This window comes from Homalodisca vitripennis, chromosome 1 (genome assembly GCF_021130785.1).
Source record: "Homalodisca vitripennis isolate AUS2020 chromosome 1, UT_GWSS_2.1, whole genome shotgun sequence".
In the NCBI taxonomy this organism is placed as follows: domain Eukaryota; kingdom Metazoa; phylum Arthropoda; class Insecta; order Hemiptera; family Cicadellidae; genus Homalodisca; species Homalodisca vitripennis.
In genome coordinates, this window is record NC_060207.1 from 235,835,451 (window position 1) to 235,858,304 (window position 22,854).

Sequence of the window (22,854 nt, forward strand, 5' to 3'; positions counted from 1 at the left end):
TTGATTACCTTGAGAAGGGTGAAACGATCACCGGCGAATATTATTCAGAGCTTTAGGAAAGATTGGACTTTGATTTGATGCAAAAAAGGCCCCATTTGCCGAAGAAGAAAATGTTTCCAAACCTAAAGAAATTGTTTGGTGGTAGGAGATTTGGGTCGAATGAAGAACGCCCCCATTTTGAGAGCCTTGAGAAAACCTATTATTTTGAGGGAATAAAAAATTAGAAAAAAGCTGGGCTAAATGTATCAATCTAAAAGTAAATTATATTAAAAATTTAAAATGTTTATTTGCCGAAAAAAATTATTTTATTCAAAAAAGTCACTGACTTATCAAAACCGTCCTCGTACTAATAATATATTATTTATTATAACAAAATTACTATATTTTATAATTGTCTCTTACTACTTATGTTCTGTGCTAGGTAAAACTTAAAAAACTAAAAAAGACTGCATTTATATGTTAAATAAAGAATATGATTTTCGGTGCCGAAATGTTTAGAAGGTTCTGTCTTTATTATTTATTAAAATAATTAAATGTCCTGTGAATGTGGAACTCCGAGTTCCACAACTTGTCGATTGATGTTGTATTCAAGCCCTACAGGCAAGTTTGGAACATCAGGATTGGCTGTTCTGGATACAGATAGACACCAAAGGAGGCCCTTAGCACTGTAAGACTGCTTCAAGGGATACTAATTTCCTTGGTTGGGGTCTTGTATGCTCATTTGTTGCTACGCTGAAACAATTCTGCTTTAATTGTCCTCTGCAGAGCTTTTGTATTTTTGTAGGAGGTATGGCAGCCTCTCTTCTGAGAGGGTAGCACAGGTATGGTACACCGATGGATCAAAGAGGGATTAAGGGGTGGGTCGGGTGTTAAAGGAGGAGATTTCTTGCCAAACTCTTTCAAGCATTGCATTTTTGTGCCTATATCAATTTATTAAGAAACCCGAAGTGAGAATAAGATCTACATTCTATCAACCTGTGTTTGAAGATTGTTTTTAAGATGAAAGGGTTGTGATTAATCTGCACTAAGTTGACGGTATGGAGTCCAAAGAGACAGCTATACACATTATGTGTGACTAAATGGGGCTCTGACACCTTCACAAGGTATTTTTTAAGTTTTGAAGAAGTGAGATTTCAGCAAAATCCTAGAAGTCTTGAGGTTTATCGAGGGTTTTGGGTGGCAATTAATCTGTAGTAGGTGTGAAATCCTTAAACAATTTATTCTGCATTTCTTTTACTGTGCCAAATAAAGCCTTAAATGTTGAATACGCCGGAAACACCAGAGACCTAGGGCACTGTTGGATACCCTGCCCTAGGCAACATCAGATCAGGGCGTTAGTCTTCCTCCCTCTACCGCACAGGTCTTCGTAAAACCTTCTGGAACATAGAGAAATTTTGGGTGCCAACATTATCATCAAATATTAAGATTGCAAGTGTCTATCAAAGTGACATCTTCTTACACGTGCAGCATCTGAAATCTGATGCTGATGCAGACTTAACTCCTGAAATCTGAAGGTGAACGTCATGAAAGAGGAAGGTGAACAGAAATAATATTCGCATTGAATTAACCCTTCCCACCATAACTGATGCGTATTATGTAGAAGACCCGATTACTCCACCGTGCTTTGGGATCGTCATCGTAGTGCAATCAATTGTGCACCTGATGACACAATACCTCTTCACCTAAGTTGCACTACTTATTGTAGTCTGGGTGTCTCTGATATCGAAACGATGCGGGGGGTTTCGTTTTGAGCTTCTTCGTTCTTCGTCGCCGACTGTTTTTGGATCCTTTCAGACAAACATGACTCCTGAAATCTGAAGATCAGATTTCAGATGCTGCACGTAAGAGGTAAGTGAACTGAAACTAAACTCAACATTCGCATTGCAACAACCCTTCCCACCACAGCTGCTGCGTTATGTGTAAAGTAGCATCATTAATTGCATCGCCTATGTTGGATTATTTTCTATTTTGGTCTCAAAAATCGATTTTCTCAGGCGTGTTTTGCCACATACAACAGTCAGTTTTTAAAAAATTGTGTTAGTTTCATTTTTATTTTTGTTAAAAGTTAATTTATTTTTCACACATAAAACTATTTGAGGAATTTTTGAAGATAATTGGAAGATTATCAAGAGCCCCGATGATAATTGACCTTCGCTAGTTCAGCCACGAAAGCAATAACAAAAAACACAGTGAGGTGGAAACCCTGTAAGACGGAATGGTAATGTTGTGTTTTCAATTACTTCGCTGTTTACCTCTGCCACAGTGCCGGGACTGCCAGACTATTTCCACTTTGATGTTGCCCACTTTTCTTTCTCACTTTGAAAATAAATTCTGTTCTCGGTAATTTGAAAAAGTCGTTATTTTAATCAATTGCATCGTTTATTTCAATCAGTATAACGGGATTGTTAATACTCATTGTAAACTTCATTTATATGCACAACTTCTACAAATAAAATTCCAAATGCAATATCACAAAAATTGATCATTTTTTACTGCAGGACAATGCATTTTCTTTTTCAAGTTTTTAAATTTGTAGATGTACATAACAGTTTTTACGATAATTTCCAAACAACTGTTTTTCTAGAGAAATTTCCGACTTTTATCAAATTGAACTTTTGTTTTAAGCAATAATTGCCTAAACTATAAAAAATCAGTGAACATATTTTATTAATATTTATAGACGTTTTGTGTCAGTTATTAGCGTTTTTCAATTAGACATTGTCAATAACAAGACTTTTATAAAAATTTATAAAGTCTGTATATTATATTTTAGTAAATATATCCATGTTGGAGTATACTAGGTACAAACTAATTTTGAAAAAACTATTTGGTAACAAACGAGCTATTTTTCTACAATTGTAACATTTATCCCAGACTTTTCAATCTCAAATGTACAAATTTAGCGTGTCGTAAGGATGACTGATTTGGCAGAACCGTATTTTTTTCAAGGTCTAAAGCGTCCTGACTTTGGATTTGAATTAGAGATACCACAGGTTAAGATCCCGTCTGTGATCCTAGCATTCGTTTATCGATACTTCGGGATTCCAATTATTGAATTATAACGAGAATCCTCCCCCCCCCCCCCACCCCCCCCCCCCCCCACCCCCCCCCCCCCCCACCCCCCCCCCCCCCCACCCCCCCCCCCCCCCACCCCCCCCCCCCCCCACCCCCCCAGCCCTTTAAAAAAAAACGTTTTTATGGAGTAGTTACCATAAAATTCATATTGATAAAATGTAAATACAAATATAAATTGTATGATGCAATCTAAAATTTATTAATTTAGCACTAAATGAATGAGTTTTATGTTAAATGTTCAGAAATACCGATAAACCGAAACTGTACTGTATTACAGTAATTTTTTATATTTTTTTAGTATTCAAAACAGTATGGGAGAGGATTAGGTTATTTTTACACATTATAAAAACATCAATTGATTTTGAACTCAATAAAATGATTAGTAATAAGCCACCATTAAGCAATTTTAGTGATTGGGCAATTTAACAGCAGAGTTTGACGTAGTTTTCCTAAATTAAAATTAAAGTTTTTCCTGCACCTTTTAATAGGTTCCTTTCAACTCAACCGATCTCGATTATGCAACACACTAATACCCCAATGACAAGGCAAACTATGTGTTATCGTTTTGTGTTAAGTCCCACCAAAATATAATTGTTCACATTGCATTTCACATTTGCAATGTACAAGAGCGACAATTTTATCACCGCAACAACGAGCACACTCCAACGATGCTCTTTTTGTCGTTTTGATAACGTCACAACCGGGTCACTGATAAAACGTCAACGCGTCACAAAAACGATGATTTATTTTACCTCTGGTTCAGACAGGCCGGGCTTACTGTTTTTGTTTACTACGGTTCTAATTTGTTATTAATCGATGTTTAAGAGTATTAGGAAATAAATAATTATTCAATCAGTTAAATATAATTTCATATTAGCAGTTACTCGCGTCTTCGCACCGCAATTTCGTAGGCTTTTACTTTTTTTTATTTACTAGCGGTATTGCACCACTGTACAGATAAAGATATTAAGATGGTAATATAAACTATGTAAAAGGTGGCTTTGAACGTGTGTGTGAGCACTTCTGGTTAAATTGCATTTTCGACGCCAAATGTTGAATTTGCCTTGTTAGTACGACCAAGAAAGTCTGTCATAAACTGTATATTTATGGCAACTACAAATATATATAATGTTGCTTTTTTAATGTTAATTTACTTAGTATTTTTGTCCCCTGGTTCATTTTGCCTTGTTTCCCCATCAAGAAACATTGTATACTTAATATTTTTTAAAACGTATAGTTTAAAAATATATTTTTACTAACAATTTTTTATTTTTTTATCTGGATATTTTCTTACTCTCTGTTCAACAGAGATTGCCGTAAAGGTAGAAATAAAAAGTGTCGTTACTATCAAGCATACTCTATGATTTCAAACAATACATGTAAACAAATTCAAAATAGTGGTTAAATTAACTAAACATATGGTATTTCTGTCATTAAACAATATTTACACATACAAGTTGATTAAATTTAACAAGCTATTTCGATTAATAATATTTGTTTGCCGTAATGCAACTGTAGAGACCCAAGATGGAATTTTTCACAACGTTAGGCAGTGTGTAAGTGGGAAAAGATTTATAATTTCCCGAGAGATGTCCTATGGGGCTGTGACCAGACAGAATATATTTGTTATATATTTAAAGCTAGACTAAGTGTAAAAAGTGTAATATATGGTTAATGCTTCTTTGGAAGTTTGTTTTTGACGATGGAAGGATTGTGAAGGAAACAGGATTTTTCCGGACAATTGGCATCGTTCAGTAATTTGAACAAAATCAGTAACACTACGTTTCGAAATCTGCAATCTGCTATCTCCTTCAGGTAGTTAACTAACCTAACACATAATTACAAACTACATTAGGTTAGGTTAGTTAGTTAGGGGAGTTAGTGAAGTTGACACACAACATGGTGGTTGTAAAATTCCTGACTTACGTGCGTCACAACGCTCTGGTATCATTTGTTTATTTTAACCTAGTTCGTAATTATGTGTTGGGGTAGTTATTTACCTGAAGTAGAGATCAGATTGCAGATATCGAAACGTATTGTGAATGATTTTTTTTATCACTGAACGATGCGAAATGTCCGCAAAAATCCTGTTTGCTTTGCATGGATAATGCCCCAGGAGGGTTCAATTTATCTGGTTTATACTTTTCAGTTGCACCCAAACTGGTTGAACAAAGACCGATTTGTCACTTAAGTCTGAACAACCCCATGGATGGCCAAGAGCGGCACGTCACTAACCGATATTGAGGTATAAAGAAGGATATATAGGTCACTTTACTTTGGAGGATAACTATTGTAGTGAGTGGAGTTAGTGTTAGAGGTTGTTACAAGACTGAACACAAGGGAGTGTTTCCCCCTCCAGTGTTGACTGGAGAGGCTGAAACAAAGCTAGCCTCCCCTTCTTTCAAAGCAACATGACTGAACCAGCTACCCCTCCTCACGAGGGGGGGGGGGTGGTACCACGGTGGATGTATGAATGTAACAAGGGGTCTAGGCAGGATGCTGCGTTTAACTACAATATTACCCATCCTCAATATCCTTTCACTTCAAGCAAGCAAGCAAGTGGAAAGGAGGTTTTAAAACCTTTTAAAGTTTCCTCAGTTTCTTTTCCAGTGTTAAAAAAAGGGTTGGGGGTTGGGTGGGTAAAGTAACTAAGATTAGTTGGTTCTTAGAAAGTACCACTAATCAATAGTTCAATAGCACATGGTAAACTAGGGAATCTCAGATTTCTGCGTGGAGTCTGTTTCCTGTTTTGGATACTCTGACAAGCTTCATTTTTTATGTTAAAATGCTTAAAATTGATATAAATTAAAACCCCTCTATGTGCCTTGAATACGATACAAAAGCTTAAATCAAGTAGTAAAAATATTAAATTAACGTACGAGACAAAAAATATGTAGTTTTGTTACTCCTAAAGAAATAACTAACTAGACTGTATTTTAAGGTTTATAAGTGGTTTACACTATCAAAACATTTTGCTTGTAAAGGTTAAAAAATAATCATTACACCACGTATGCATCTGAAAACACAAAACTATGATAATTAATTTTTCTTATCGACATTATTGGTAATTCATTTATTTATTTTGAAATAAAAATAACCCGTCTAGCTCCATCCAAATACTAATATGGGTTATTTTAGAAATGCAGAGTTCCAACTATATGTGAACTATATTTTTCTCTAGGTCCATAAATATCGGAGTTGTGAATTAATTGGCCAATTAAATAGTTAAAAATAGAATAAATCACAGCTGGGCAATGTTTCTGATTTTTAAAATATACTTAATTGATTTACTTAAACTTAAAGTTGACATTCTCACAATACGTTCTTCTTCTTTTTTGAACGATGGAAGAATTGATAAGGGAAAAGAATTTTTTCCGGACATTTGCTATTGTTCAGTGATACAATAAACCAGTAACACTACGTTTCGAGATCTGCAATCAAATCTCTTCCTCAGGTGGATAACCTGACACATATCTGCAATCTAAGCCAAAATAAACATTACAGGTAGTAGATATGCGTTGTTACTTATCCAACTGAAGAAGAGACCAGATTGCACACCTCGAAACGTAGTGTTACTGATTTCTTGTATTATTAAACAGTAGGGAATATCCGAAAAAATCCTGTTTCTTTCGCATTCAACATACAATTTGTCTGATGTGAAACGGTGAAATGTTTCCTAGATAAAGAGAAAGAGTGTACAGTATTTAGGCACAATATACTTTCCACGTGGAAAGTGAACTTTTCCATAATTTAGCGCATTTTTTGTAATTTATTGTTTATCTGCAATTAACTTAGCACAATCAACCAAGTCTCAAATGATGAAGTTGACTGAGAGCGATGACTGAAACACATCAACCTAAAATCGGTGTTGTTAGTTAGTAACGGTATTGTCAAATTAAAAACTAAATGATGAAAACTGAAAACTAGTTTACGGGTCGATAGTAGTTTAATAAATAAATAACTGTTTGTAAGGACGTACTGGCAAAGTAAAACAGATTACTTACACAAAGTTAAAATCTTCCAAAACAACGTAATATAGTGAAAAGGTCATAAAATCGAAATTGCAACATTTAATTAAAAGTTTTAATAATATTAATCTTAGCATCATTGTCTTCAGTTATGACTAAATATTTTCATCAAACAATTATCTTGATTGGAGAAATTGCAACACCGCACACATCCTGGATTAATCAACTAATGAAGAATGTCGGGATGATAGTGTAGAATAAAATCACCCTCATTTCTCATCTCTTCACGTTTCACTAGCTAGATAAATCTTAAATTCAATTAATATTGTCAGAATCCAATAAGCTCTACACGATGTGTCATGAATGTATACAAGTCGATGTGGATGTCTGTGGATAAATATTCTAAAGAGATTGTATTTTTAAAATTAGTTTAAAAATTTAATGAACTGTGGAAGTATTTGCACATTTTCAACTAAACATTCGTCTGTAAATGCCATCAAGTCTACTGCTACACAATAACTTTTCCTGCCACCTCCTAATTTTGACAACTTTCTTACACTGCCACCAGTTTTAATGATTCTTAAATAAATATAATTTTTTAACCAATTATATAAGAACCATGAGATTTACATTTTTTTTAAAGCTGAGTTCTTCCTCTTTCTACATAAACGCTCATGCATAAATACTTTCAAACAGAAAATCTCGTTTTCAAATTTTAAAACAATGCTTTTTGTAAAAAAAACTAAAAAGTTGACAAAAAAACACCACCATGTACTAGTATATAGCATAAATATATTTCTGTATTTAGCATTGTAATTACTGTCAATATAGCAAATCATATTTAAAATTGAAATCCAAATTTTGAAAATTTTTTAATCTGGAGGTCTAACCCACTTGTTCAAGGGTTGTTACCAAAATATTCATCTATTTATTTATTTACATAATTGTTACAGACGCCTTACAAGCACAATGCTTTGGCAGAGACTCATCAATTATTACAATAATTAATTGTATACTAAACTAATTAAACTAAATTTCTAATACATAAATAATTGTAGAATTATTTTTTCTTGTAGCAAGTCGGATGCCTCAAAGTCCTGACTGAGAAGTCATAGTACTCAGCTACACTGTAGGAACAATGAGAACAGCAGAAAGTCTTTTGAATAATATTTTGAATCTTGGAAGCGATTTTTCTTTCCTTATTGAAAGTGGCATATGCTTGTAAATTTTTATACATGCAATTTTTCAATAAACCAGTTATTTATAAAATACTAGCTGTTCCCCGCGGCTTCGCACGCTTTTCTTAAGCTTTGCTCGTGTATGAGCACTTCTGGTTCAAGTGAATTATATTTGTCAACGCCGATGTAGAGTTGACCTTGTTGACACTATCAAGAAAATCTGCCAAAAGTGTATGTTTATAGCCATTGTGCACGTACATGTACTTAATTATAAAGTGGTCTAATATTCAAAATATACGGCCAAACAGAAATTTATTTGAAAGACAAATATCCATAAAAACTTAGCGCCTTCACATAGTGTGTGGTTATTATACACAACTATATCGTAATTATAGTTTATAATGTGCAGGCGCTTTGATAACTTGTATACTTTGGCCGCCTGGTGGTGAGTTACATCAATGGACATAGCATGCAAACCTTCTCTGTGGAAAAATATATATAAATACAAATTTTAATAATGATCTGTCAAATAGTTTTTCAGTCTATAAAGGACAAACACACAAACATTCATATACAAGGTGTTTGAAAAGTCTGGGTACGGCTTAATATTTTACAAACCATAGCAGATAACATCTATAAACTTTGCACAGTGTCATATGGCTATGTAAACTATTTTTCCTTGCTGTTACCATGACATGCCAACCATGGGGGGACGGCCCACAAAGGAATACATGGAAATCTTAAACGAAAGCATGGGTCGACTATATATATATATATATATAGTCTTGTGTCTCATAATCTCAATGTGATCTATCACACAAATTATTTTTATAATTTTGAACATTACTACATATTGGTATGTTTCATTTAGTTTGCATTATCTATTTATGTTTTTGTATTTGGCATTTTTTTTTAATAAGGTACCGTTTTTATTACTATTTTGCTTATATTTGTAACAATATTTATTAACATCCCGGAAGCCTTTGTTGGTGTGGGGTGGTTCTCGAGGTTATTAAACACTTAAGAGACTGGAGTGCCCAAGTGACTGTTTCAGATTGATTGGTAGCTATTTCAATTCCCATTGGCATAACTACGATGGGAAAGGCAACTATGCAGGGTCACTTCTGTGCAGTGGCTTGATTAATACTGGCTGGAACCAGATCAGCATATTGTCTGGGTAAGGGAAGATAGTAGAAATTGTTGGAGAGATAATCTTCGTAATAGCTGTTTGGAGTTTGCTTTGCAGTTTCAAGACAATAATGTGTGAAGATTTCGCCATGACTATATTTTTGGAAAGAAATGTAAAGCAGGAATTAGTAAGAAGTAATTCATACGTTTCAGATAGCACTTACGGGTCTATTGCGTTATGCGACCTCATTTCTTTAAACGTTTTTTTACGTTTAAAGAAGATCAGGTTAGGTTAGGTACGACAAGACACTGCGACTGCATAGGTAGACAGGGACCTACACCAATACCAGATAAAACCGGATTTTGCGATAAGATAAGGAACAATGATTATTGGTCGTCGCTCACTGATTACTGCTTACCTAGTTTCATGTAATACAGGTCTAAAAATGGGTTCATAGCATTATTGCATAAGAGAAACACTCTTCTTACACGTAGTGAACTATTGAAACTATTGTGTTTTTGTTCTAAAAACTGAAAATACTTATTTCACTAAAACAATAACTTTTCTACGAACCTGCGAATGTTTAACCGTATTCCACTTTGTTTAAAAGCTAATCACACAACAACTCATTCGTTTGGTAATGCTCTAAAAATATCGTTGTTTACGGTCAATTATAATGAAAATTTAATGTTTAATATACAGCTTTAAAAATTGCTCTCAGTAATCATTTATGTCCCGTTATATTATATGCATACGTTCTTACTTTTTAAAATCATAGTTACATCCTTTTAGCGTTCTGTCTCAATGTTGGTAATTACTGTATTTAGTTTGTTTGCAGTTTGTCTTCTTATTGGAAATAATTTTAGTGTATTTCTTGCATTCTTGACTTTTTGCATTATATTATGAACCACTCTAATTTTTTGTTTATGTTGGATTATGGGGATATGATAACAATACCAAAAGCTTGCTATTCATTTGATGGAGCTTTAATGAAAATATTACAATATATTAATTTCATGAGTATACTTTATACTAAAACTGGCATATGTTTTTAAATTATTTTATTTTGCTGCTCAACACGACTTATATTATGATGTGAGAATCCTCTGAACAGGCTTGCCTTGGAGGAATCGTACTTTGTTTGCATCTTTTTAATATAGAATAGTAGTGTTCTGTTAACGATAAATTGTTTATATTTCTTTGTTAAATGCAATATGTGTCACACATTGTAAATGATCTTTATCGTATGTATTTGTTGTAAATCCTGTTAAGAGATCAATAAAGTCTATTATTATTATTATTATAGGTTTACAAGGAATTTTTGTGTAAGCACAGGTTGAGTGAGATAGAGGGGGTAAAGTCAAAATTTGGACTGCTTTAGATTACAAGCAATATATTAAAATACTTGGCGTGGAGTTATATTATGTTGGCTCAATAATAGTAACTGCTGTTAGTATTTTCAAATGCTGGTAACACTTTCAAAGAGGAATGAAGGTGTGAAACTGAGACAGCTGTGCACTATTTAACGATAAATGCAGCTTTTTGACTGTGTTGCATACAGAACACTGCACGCTGTAATCTTACATTATGGATGACGATTAATGGATTAATGGTTAAAGACGATACCGTATAATATTCCTCGTTATAATTTTATCTTACTATAATTGGATTTACGACAAAATATATACATACACACATTATATTATAAAGTTACAAGAGAATAAAGTTGCTCTGCACTATTCAGCAAAACGAATAATAAACTCGTTATATTATATCGAGTTGCTCTCGCTTTGTTATATGCAGCTTGCTGCTCTCCTCGTGCATAACCATAATATAAGAATATACTATACATATGTATATATGTTATACCTGGTATATTCTTCTCTCGTGTCTTATTACTACTATATAAAAACGAATTCGGGCTCTGTTGGGTGAATTCTGAAGTACATTGCTACTCAAACTGTGTTATTCATCATATTTTGGAAAACGACAATAAAAATTACCTTTTATTAAAACCATATTTTTTATTTTGTTTGGAATTGTGTTTAGTACTAATACTATACAATGCAAAAAAGTAAACTGTGTTATCTATTTAAACACTTGCTATCGAGAACAAATGTTTTGTAAACATACATTTTTATTCATTTTTCAAAATATATATTTCCTTGTGTCAAGTCTTTTACGTCTTACGTCCTTGAAAATTTTGAAGTTTTTGGTGTTCGGCTTTTATTCTTTAAACGCGAGGAAAAGAAACAAACAGACGACAACGACTAATTTACCTGTTGGATCATCCTATTTATAATTATATTTTCTACACGTAGCGAATATAATATTTTTTATTCTATTACACAAATGTATGCATATAATATGTGGAAGCAAAAGAACTATAAGTAAAATAAATCTGTTTTCATAACATCCGATTCTGTCACCAGCTTTTATATTACACTTATTCAAAACAATCATCTCCCAAAAGTAAGGTATCCTTTTCATATTCGGAATTTGGAATTAAATGAAAAATACCTTTATTATAAAAATGAGATTTGGACTTAAAAGTACTCTCTGTCAGTTAACCAAAAAAAGCAAATACATAAAACATAATTATTAGAATTGTTAAATTGAGTATTTGCATGATAAAAAATAGATCTAATAATAAGTTACATAGCATTCATGTAATAGAAATTTACATTATATTTAAAAAAATGAGGTATGCTCTTTAAACTTTAAAATGTTTTCTTTTAAAACAAATATATAAGTACTAAATCATAGTATCATTACAAGCTTTCATTCTCCAATTCATTAAGTACGATAGCCCGCCCAGCCCGCAGGAGACAGGCCTGACCTTCAACTCCAAAGCGATCTGGATTATAAATATTTCTCATATTTTCTGGAATAGGGTTTCACAAATGACATGCGGAAAAGTGAATGATTTATTAAGGCTGTCCGAAGAATTGGAATTGTGTGCTAATTTCAGATATAGACAAAATCTTAGCTCAAATAGTAACAGTATGAACAACTATAAGTTATTGCGTGCGTCAGACTAAGTAGGTGAAGATTTTGAAGTTTTTTTGAATTTATGAGGTATAATTTCTCAAATACACCTGATCATCACTTTGGAAGTTAATGATGAATTGAAAACAATACTTCTGTGTTCACTGAAGTTTATTAGAAAGGTCAACAGTCATGTTATTGATAACCATGTCACAGTAATTAAAGAGTCGGTCATAATTCAATGAGATATCCCTTATGAATTGCAAACAACGCGTCTGTGGGTAAAAACTTGATTATGGCAATGTTGTTTCACTCGCTCTAAAATAAGTAACTCTCCACTGACAAATTGCAATGTTGCCACAGCTGCTGGATTATGTTGGGCTGTCAAGTTTATACTTTTTGCTCATTACTTCCTTGTCTATGTGTTTTGTAAAATAATTATATTTATTGCTTTATATTATGTGTAGTGCTCAGTAATACGTGTAACACGTATGATTGTTGTTGCTATCATCATATATTAAACTGAATATTGTATCAATTTGATACAAATACATGTCTGAAACTTTCTCAATACGTGTTTAGAAAATTGTGGAATCGGGCCCTGGGGAGAGAAGTATTGTGATGTTGAGGTCAGCTGGTCCCAGAGTGTAATGAAGTTGGACGAGTCCGACAGTCTGAGTAACAGCTGTTTTGTGACAAGTTTTGTCGTCCCGGAACTGTGTTCAGACTTGCGGTCTCTGTAGTAATCTTGGAAAATTCTTCGGATACAAATCTCTGGAGGTACTGCACGAATATTTCCTGTATCCAGTTACACAATAAAACTGTAAATCGCTAGGTATAAATATTGCATCATTTGGTCAGTATTGATAAACTGAAAACTATACACGTCTATTTTAATTACATTAAAAAAATAAAGTAAAAGTATAGTGAAGGTGTCTTATTTTACCAGGCAAAGTTAGGGCTAAGAAGCCCTCTCTAACACAGCCTGGAGACCAACGGCTTAAAAGTGACTTCCGAAACCACCAAAACGGCCGGGCAGGCGAGCTGCTTGCAAGGACAGGATCGCTCAGCGGTCACCCATCCAAGCAGCAGCCACGCTAGCCGTTGCTTGATCCGGTTATCTTGCGATAACCGTTGTACCCGCTACACTACGATAAAAATTCAAGTAACGAATCGAGATTCTTCGATAATGATTTTAAATTAGTAAACTATTGTGGGTGCTATCATCACATCATACATTATTTTGTATGTTTACAAGAAAAAATGCTTGATAGTGCGTATGTTATTTTTTCGTGCAGACATTATCCATATTAAATTCAAACTATTAATAAAATTTCTCGTGTTTTCATGCTTGTATTACAAAATAAATATTAGTTTAAAATTTAAAGATGTTTTAACAGGTTATTCCTTTGTTTCTTTCCTATGTCATATCCTTTTTATAAAATCTCCTTCGCCTATAAGTTGGTAATAGGTTGTATAACTTTAGTACAATATAACCAGCAACATAATACCTAGCAGTCTGAAAAGAGATTTGAAACAGAAGGGGAAAATAGTAAATACATAATTTTGTGAGGGTTTTAAGTTCAACGTATTATCTAAATATTTATGTAAACGAAAATAAGAGTGACAAGCAAATGCTTATATTCTTGAAGATAAAGAATATACTATAGTGTGAATGTTGAGTTTAGCGCCAGTTTACCCTCCTTAAGAGGTGCACTAAGGAAGCAGCGCCTGAAATCTAACGGTGTCGCAGACTTGACTCCTGGAATTTGGAGTCAATTTTGTCTGGAGGTCCAAACAAATCGGCGACGAAGAAGCTCAAAACGAATGTTTTGCCATCGATTCGACATTAGATACACATAAAGTACAAAATATAGTGTAATTTAGGTGCAAAATATTCTCATTGTCTCATAACTGACACACGGATTGCATATCGAGTGCACTACGATGTTTTAGACTCGATTCCAAAGCACGGTGGAGCGACCGAGTTTTCCACACATAGTGGTGGAGGGAAGGGTTGATTTAATGTGAATATCGAGTTTAGCTCCAGTTCAGCTTCCTCTTAAGTTCTGGCGGTGCACTAAAACGAAGGTCAACTGAAGTTAAACTCAACGTTTACATTGAATTTACATTGAAACATCCCTTCCCACTATAGCTACTTTATATTCCAGTATTCAACACGTTCCACCGACAAGCAATAATGTAAATATATTATATTTTTTTTAAATTCTCTTTAGAATGAATAATTTAAAAACAAACACTCCAATAATACACTTTTTATTTTTGTGAGGCCGTTCGCGTTCAAGGAACACATCATCAGACTCACATAGCTGAATAAAACACTTAATTAAGAATTGCAGTAAGAAAAGAGCTCCTAGAATGTCCATTTTAGAATAATTGCTTTTAAGTCTAGTGACGTTTTTATAGTACGATTATTAAGCCACTCCGTGATCACATTCCAATATCTCAGGAAAATTGGATATGGCAACGCATCCTTCGATAACCAATCCAAACTGTAGAGGAAAATAAATGACATATTACAAAAATTTAAAGTTGAATTGTTATAAAGGAAAAAGAGAATAGAATTACATGCAGTTGTCTCGAGTTGGTTAGCGAGAATCCCTGCGGGGTGTCCCCTTACCGCTTCATCTCGAGTGGTGGCAGCAGTTGGCTAGTTATCTTTGTGTTTCTCCTACAATTAACTACACATAGTAGTACAAAACAGTAGCATCAGGTCGCTAACTCATAGTATTTCAAAATTAAATTCCTCCTATTTAATAAAACATCTAGTATTGATTGTAACGAAAAATTGAATTAAGTACGTACAGGGTAGATATTAAAGTATTAACATTTGAAATTTGGGAGATACAGAAATAAATATTCTACTAAAAAAATGTTGTCATTATAACGATCGAAACTAAAAATGAAAATTTTGTAGTAATCCATAGTCATTGGCGTTCTTTGTGAACAGATTGAATCACAAAATGGAAATCAAAAAATTTGCACTTATCAAACTATAGAACTTGCTATATGCATTACAGAGATAATTCAAAATATTTTAACTCAATAGTATAATTGTTAAAAATGAAAACCTTGATCAATCCTAACTATTGTGGAAAGTTAACTAGTAAGCATATCAATAGTTTAAACTAGTAAGCATATAAATTGTTTCGCTTCCTTTTGGGCACAAACCAAGAACCGATCGTCATGTAGTTTTCGCAGTAAGTCAAATAAGGTTTATAATTTCTAATAATGTAGTATTTTAGGTCCCAGATAAGAAAAACTCCTCCATAAATAGTGGCCTCCGAAATATACTAAAGTACCTAAATGTTATTTGTCGTCGAAAATAGACTATAAGCTATCGATTTAAAAAAATAAATGCTCTTGGGGGGGGGGTGTTATACCAGTAATTATATACGTAACTATTTTGGAAAGACACGTATGAAGTTCTTGTACTGCTTTAATTTTTGTGTAACCCATCTGTACGATGTACTGCTCCATAGAGAAATAAATTAAAAGATAGAGGAAAAATATTTATGTAAAATAAATATGTATTTTCCTTAGGCGAACACATTTAAAAAAAACAGGTATACTAATTTACAATGCCACACACATTTTGTTTTCTGTATTTGGGTAACCCAGAGGCTAGTAAGGGGATAAATTGTAGACTTCCAAAATTTAGAACGTCAGTCTAGCTTTGTACTTGATGGCGTTCTATATTAAGAATGTTAAAAGTTTTAGCAAAACTAAATATATTTTAGACGACACAGATGTTTGGATTGAAATTGTTTTTTCTTCTGCTTGTGATTTTCCATGCGGTTTATTTAAAATGCAATAACAAGTTCTCAAAATCTTGTGTGTATTGTGTATCAAATGTACCTTCTAAGTTCATTTATACCCCAGTCAGTACTCCATACCCTTACCTACAAAATTAATGCTTTACTGAGGGTGCTGTATTAAGATTTACATATTTTTTTTAAAATTGAAGTACGGTGTTCCAATTCTTTATTTATTTCCAAAATGCTTACAAAGCGGGTATATAAATCCAGCGCAAGGTTTTAAACACACCGATTTTAAAGGAAGTCTTTAATCACTACACTGTACCTCCTTCACAACAGATTGAAGTGATACAAAACACATGTTTCAACTATTGACGTCAGAGAAGAGGTTTGCTGACTTAACTGCTTGTGTTTGTCAGTTTGGCCACCTGTTGAGCGTTTAAATACTCACTACGTCTTCAAATGTAGCGTTTGATACGCGCTTGTCATTGACCTTTTCTCACTGCTTCCATTTTCATAAACGTTTCTATTTTACTCAAACTTTAATAAGCAACATAATATTATCATGAAAATAATTTTGCTCCTATTGTATTTAACTCCATTTTTGGGTGTTATTATTTTTAAACGTTTAAGTAAATCTGTGTTATATCAGCCATTAAGTAGAAAGTGGTTTAGTTATTAAAATGTTAGATTACTTTTCTAAAATACACTAATTTACTCAATCTTTATTTATTAAGGGCCCGAAAGGGCTTTTTTTGAAATCCTCCCGTGACCGTCCTTCCGTCCGAGAAATCCGGATAGAAAGGTCTTAGAGATTTGAAACTTAGGACTCTTGGCCCACGGAAGAATTATATTGATTTTGGAAGCAAAAGAACAAAGGCCAGTCCCGAAAGGGCTCTTTTGAAATCCCTTCGTGACCGTCCTTCCGTACGAGAAATCCAGATAGAGAGGTGTTAGAGATTTGAAACTTAGGACTCTTGGCCCACGGAAGAATATATTGATTTTGGAAGCAAAAGAGCAAAGGCCAGTCCAAAACCTGCCCGATCGCATTGAAATAAATTTAGACTTGAAGATTAGTATATAGTTTTCTCTACAGTCAAATAGAAGTCTAGTCGTCTGTCAGTTGCTATATTTCTTAGCTCATACGTTCAGTTGGATCCTTCAATATTCTATAATTCGGTTTCTTAGGAAAATTAATTGAACTATTTATTTTCCAACGGAACGTTTAACTCTATTAGGATAGGATTCTACGTACCAATATTATGAGTTTTCCGCCCACCTTTTAGTTAATTTTGTAATTTTCTTTCATATCCTCTTTAATCTGTAGGCCTTCAAGTTGGAATTCTGTTTCGAATACAGCACACAAGAACTGATAAGCTTCGAGTTGTTTTAATGATTTTTACCTTTTAAATATGGTAGTTTAGATTTGATTTTTCCTTATGTTATAATTTTATTTGCAAAATATCCGATGGATTTTTTTTGTATTTTTTGTGTGACTATGTTGAAAATCTTGCAAACAAAACACTCTCAATTCTGATATTTTTGGTACCACTAGAGATGTAGATTTATTTGAAAAGACTTTTCCAATACAATATATGTATCAACGACAATATTTAGCTCTAACGCGTAATTGTTTAATTATAATTCTGGGACCGAGTGACCAAACACCACGCTCTGGACCTTTCTACAACAGAGATCACATTTTTCTGAATACGAATGTGAAACTATACTTAGAGGAATACATAAGTGATTCGTTTTTCCCATGTGGGTATTTCATTTCCAAAATTTTTAATCCGATTGGAGGAACTATGAGAACTGTGAGAAATATAAATAAACTAGTAAATCACAGTATCGCAGGATTCGACTGAACAATGAGTTTTAGCACAGAGGTTTTGGACACACAGACGGACAGACGCCCATTTTACTTTTTTACCTCAAAATCGAAAGAAATCTTCCTTGGACCAAAAAGAACCTATATAAAAAGTTCAAAGTCTATATGATATTTATATCAAGAGGTACTGGCATGGACGGGTAGACTGGCTGACGGAAGGACGGTATGATCCTGTCGGGTCCTTAATAATCCGTTAAAAATGATGAAAAATGGAGAATAGCCATAAACTTATGTCCCGTATTATTATGATTGCAAATAAAATCTTCAGCAATAACGGATAGTTTTTCGGCTAACCTCAAAAATATTTAACTTTATAACTATAGCTCCAACATCAAGTGACTAGAGTTAATAATCTTGATGATAAAAATCCGCCACGTGAAGACATCCTTAGTAACTTACCGTAAGCGGGTAGATGAGAACATTGACGAAGGATAAAATCATCATTAGTTCTAGTTTATCACGATCATATTTGTATAACTAATACTTGATTGCTAACGTATGTATATTTTACCCAAAAATGTTTAAATTAGCAGATAACACATCTACATCATAGTTTAAATAAGACAACTAAAGTAGTATCTCGTTCGAGGACGTATTTCCTTTACTTCTTGGAACAAGTGAAAGGTGGAAAATATACAGAACGGCATAGAATGGGATCGAGACAAGCAAATTGTATATAGCAAAACAATATGCTCTACCACAATAAAAACTCTATTTTAACGAAAAGTAAAATATCGGTTTCTGTATAGTGTTACAGTGTGATGACACCATGGGCAGAACCGCTACAGAGTTTTTAGCGTTAGTTAAACGAGACAGTCTGTGTGCCATGTAACCATTTGTATACGACTGAAACGGTATTACAACCACAACCTGAGCAGAACAGCTACAGCGTCTTTAGCGCTAGTAAAACGAGAATGTTAGTTATCTACGCACAGTTTTCTACGTCTGAAACGGTATTACAACCTGAGCAGAACCGCTACAGCGTCTTTAGCGCTAGTAAAACGAGAATGTCAGTTATCTACGCACAGTTGTATACGTCTGAAACGGTATTACAACCTGACCAGAACCGCTACAGCGTCTTCAGCGCTAGTAAAACGAGAATGTCAGTTATCTACGCACAGTTGTCTACGTCTGAAACGGTATTACAAGCTGACCAGAACCGCTACAGCGTCTTCAGCGCTAGTAAAACGAGAATGTCAGTTATCTACGCACAGTTGTCTACGTCTGAAACGGTATTACAATAGTAAGAAAAGAAGTTTTCAGAATATAAGAAATAATCATATTCACAAAGAAGATACTACATATTAAAACAACCTAAGTACATAAGAAATGTCTATGTATGTATTGCTTAATTTACTAAAGTAAATTAAGAAGGACTCATTAGATAAACATTCCGCCGTTGAAGCTTTAGGAATGTCAGGGGATCTATTGGAAATAATTTATCAGTGTAAAGTGAATAATTTATACAAGCATAGACGAGAGGGGTCGTGGAGAGGGATTTAATAGATTTAATCGACACTAAATCTCCGACTACGCGATTACCTCAATTAATCAATGAACTTTGCTATGAGTATGGGCTTTGTTATGTTTTTTTGTAACCAATATTGCATAGTAAAGCAACGTTAAGCTGCATCGTGAATTTAACTCAAATAAAATTAGTGTTATTGTAGAGACAATTGTAATTTGTATAGCGAACGTCATTGATTTGTATCTAAATTTCTAACATTCATACTACAAAGTTCTAATTCATACATAAAGTTTTCAATCACGCCTCTTTCATTCCTCCCCAATGAAATCCATTTAAACAGCGGAATCAGCAGTCTTATTGGGACGTCTCCCAATTAAATGGCAGAAAACTCTCCGGCATTACAAAATGCTTGTGACGCCAAAGGGCATTTAAGATGAGTTTTTAACGCCTTGGGCGTTAGGGCATTTTTATTGAATTTGGCAATCTATTAATGAAACGAACACCTGCCTGTGAGGGCAGGTGTTCAAGAACGCACGCTCCCCACAGGACCTCTCCGTAGGACAAATGGAGGTAAATTAAGCCATAATACGCCGTAATAAGTATCTGGCTCGAGTATTTTCGCTAAGGACCTCAAAAACTTAATAACTGAGAAAATTTTGGCGCATTCATGTTTGATGTTCTCATTCCAAGTCAACCCTCAATCAAGGTGTATTCCTAAGAATTTTGAAAAGAAAACTTTTTCCAGTGTGGAGTCAGCCAACAAGACGGTAGGTCCATACTGGTTTCACACAGCACGCAAAGCAAAATTAAAACGTTGGATTTTGAGGTGTTTGTTGTGAGATTGAGATTGGGACACAGTTGTGTTCATGCCAACAAAGGCCTGTTGATCCAACACTTCATTTGATTTTGCACTGAAACAGAGAGTTGTATCAACATACTGCACTATCCCTTCATGCAGAAGTTATAATCCAATGTCGTTGACATAAAGCAGGAAAAACACAGACTGAGAATGAATCCCTGTGGACCACATCAACTCAGTTCTATTGGTTCTTACGTTTAGTTAGATATTTTGACAATTTGGGATCTAAAACTTAGAAAAGAGCTAAGCCATTTAAAGGGCATGTCTCTATAATACGATGGGACTCAAGTCTGTCGAGCAGTGTGTTGTGGTCAACGTAGTCGAATGCTCTAGACAGGTCTAAGAACACACTCGTTGTGTAGTTCCGACATTCTGTCCTCTTAACAATGATATCGACAAGACTCTCGACTGCGTGTATTGTCGATTTGCCCTTTCTGAATCCAAATGAGGTTGTTCAAAAATTCTGTATGATTTCTAGTGTAGATTTAGAAATGCGATGTTAGTTTTAGCTTAAAAAGAATTACTTGAACATGCTCGTTTTAACTATCTTCCATGTTAGTTAGTGAGTAAATTTGTGTAATTTTTAAACAAAATGGTCATACATTGCAAATGCTCATTATTAGGCATATTTGTTATTAATTTAAAATGAAACAATTTAGAAATGTAAATTTTATTTTTTGTGAGGATTTAACTTCAAGGGAAGCACTGTCTTCTTATAACAACCACTTTCATACTCAATTATATGAGAATGTTGACGTATTTCTTGAAAAGTGACAGGTGTCACACAAACCTAAATTTAAAATTATTGAATTGTTTGATTTTAAAGTTGATAAAAAATGGTAAAATTGTTTTGTCACCAAGCAGTTGTTTTTGAAAATTTTTATTATTGGATAAGATATTATGTTTTTGAATTCATTTTGTCATAGAATACATGCTATGATTTTTATTTCGCAGACAATCCTCAAAAGAGACATTGTCTTACGAAAATGTTACAACTCATGATTCTTACCTATAAACTTTGTTTACTCATGTCAAGGATATTGAGGATAAATGTTCTGATTATTGCAGTCCTGGTTATTGCATTTGCCACTTAAAAATTACATTATAAAAATACACTAATGTGAATGTGGACTTTTCGACTGGAAATGTCACTATTCAAAACTAGGTATACGACTCTCAATATACACAATAATAATATAATAATAATAGTAATATAGTTGTGTAATATAGTATAGATACACAATTTGTTTGTTCCCGTGAGGGGGGATGGTGTTGGTACGAGTGGATGGGTGAGTAGAGGGTAAGAGTAGCCAGAGGCTGCCCGTCTCTCCACTGTTACGACTCTAGAAGTGGAACTAGCCCAGTCTCATTAGATGTGAGCGAGACTTTTACCACCACGGAAATATTTTACATTCTTTCCAGTCTCACTGTCTCTCAATTGATTCACACCAGTTCTAACAGGAACGTCATCTGTTGCTCACAAGAAATCTTTGTTTGAGGCCAGGTTCTAAAGCCTTTAAAATCTGAATTATATGTCATGTTCTTTGAACTTTAACATAAACTGCGAAATGACACGTTGTATTTGACGATGACAAGTTTGTAGAGGTTACAAAATATAAAATACCTTCTTTACTCTTAACTTACTTATGCGTGTCAAACCCCCATGGTATAATTTGCAAAATTTAACCTAGTTTACAGTTATGCGTGTATGTTTATAACCATTGTACACGTTGCAGGCTCCCGGGGAGGGCCCATCAGGTACAAACATGAAATAGCCAGTGTTCAATGAAGTCGTCATAGCTTAAAGCTGAGGCTTAAAAAAGAGAAAAAAAAGTTGCAGGCGCTTAGAAAATTTGTATTTTACAGCGCCGCCTGGTGGTGTGTTATACGAATATCTCTCTCTCTCTCTCCCTTCCTCGCTCCCTCTCTCTCCATCCCTCCCTATCACTCCCTCTCTCTCTCCCTCCCTCCCTCCCCTCCCCCCCTCTCTCTCCCCCCTCCCTCCCTCCCCCCCCTCTCTCTCTCTCTCTCTATGAAAATATTTTTATTGCCTAAACAACATATTCATTTTATATATAAAGCAACAGTGATTTATTGCCAACACTAGTTAGTTTATTGCTAGTTTTTCTGTGGGGTAAAACTAGTAAACACTAATACTATTATTTTCATTCATATCACATCTAATGCAAATTTTTTATCACCTATTTCACACTTAGCGAACCAATCAGCAGAAGATGTGTATTAAGTTATTGTTCTTAATGGCTGGCGTCAGGTAAATAAAATGGCGTATGACACAAAAGAGTGTTTTAATCGAGGTTTTAAATTATTTTAATTTTACAGTACAGTAACTTGATGTCCCCAGAGACCTATTTGATTATAGTTAATGATAGCAGTTTAAATAGCGTCACAATTAATTAATCCTGAGGGGTAATACAATCTGCTCTTTTAAATAAATGCTAAGTATATAGAGAACATCTATTAACTGATTATATGAGTACATCTTACTCATTTTATTGGAT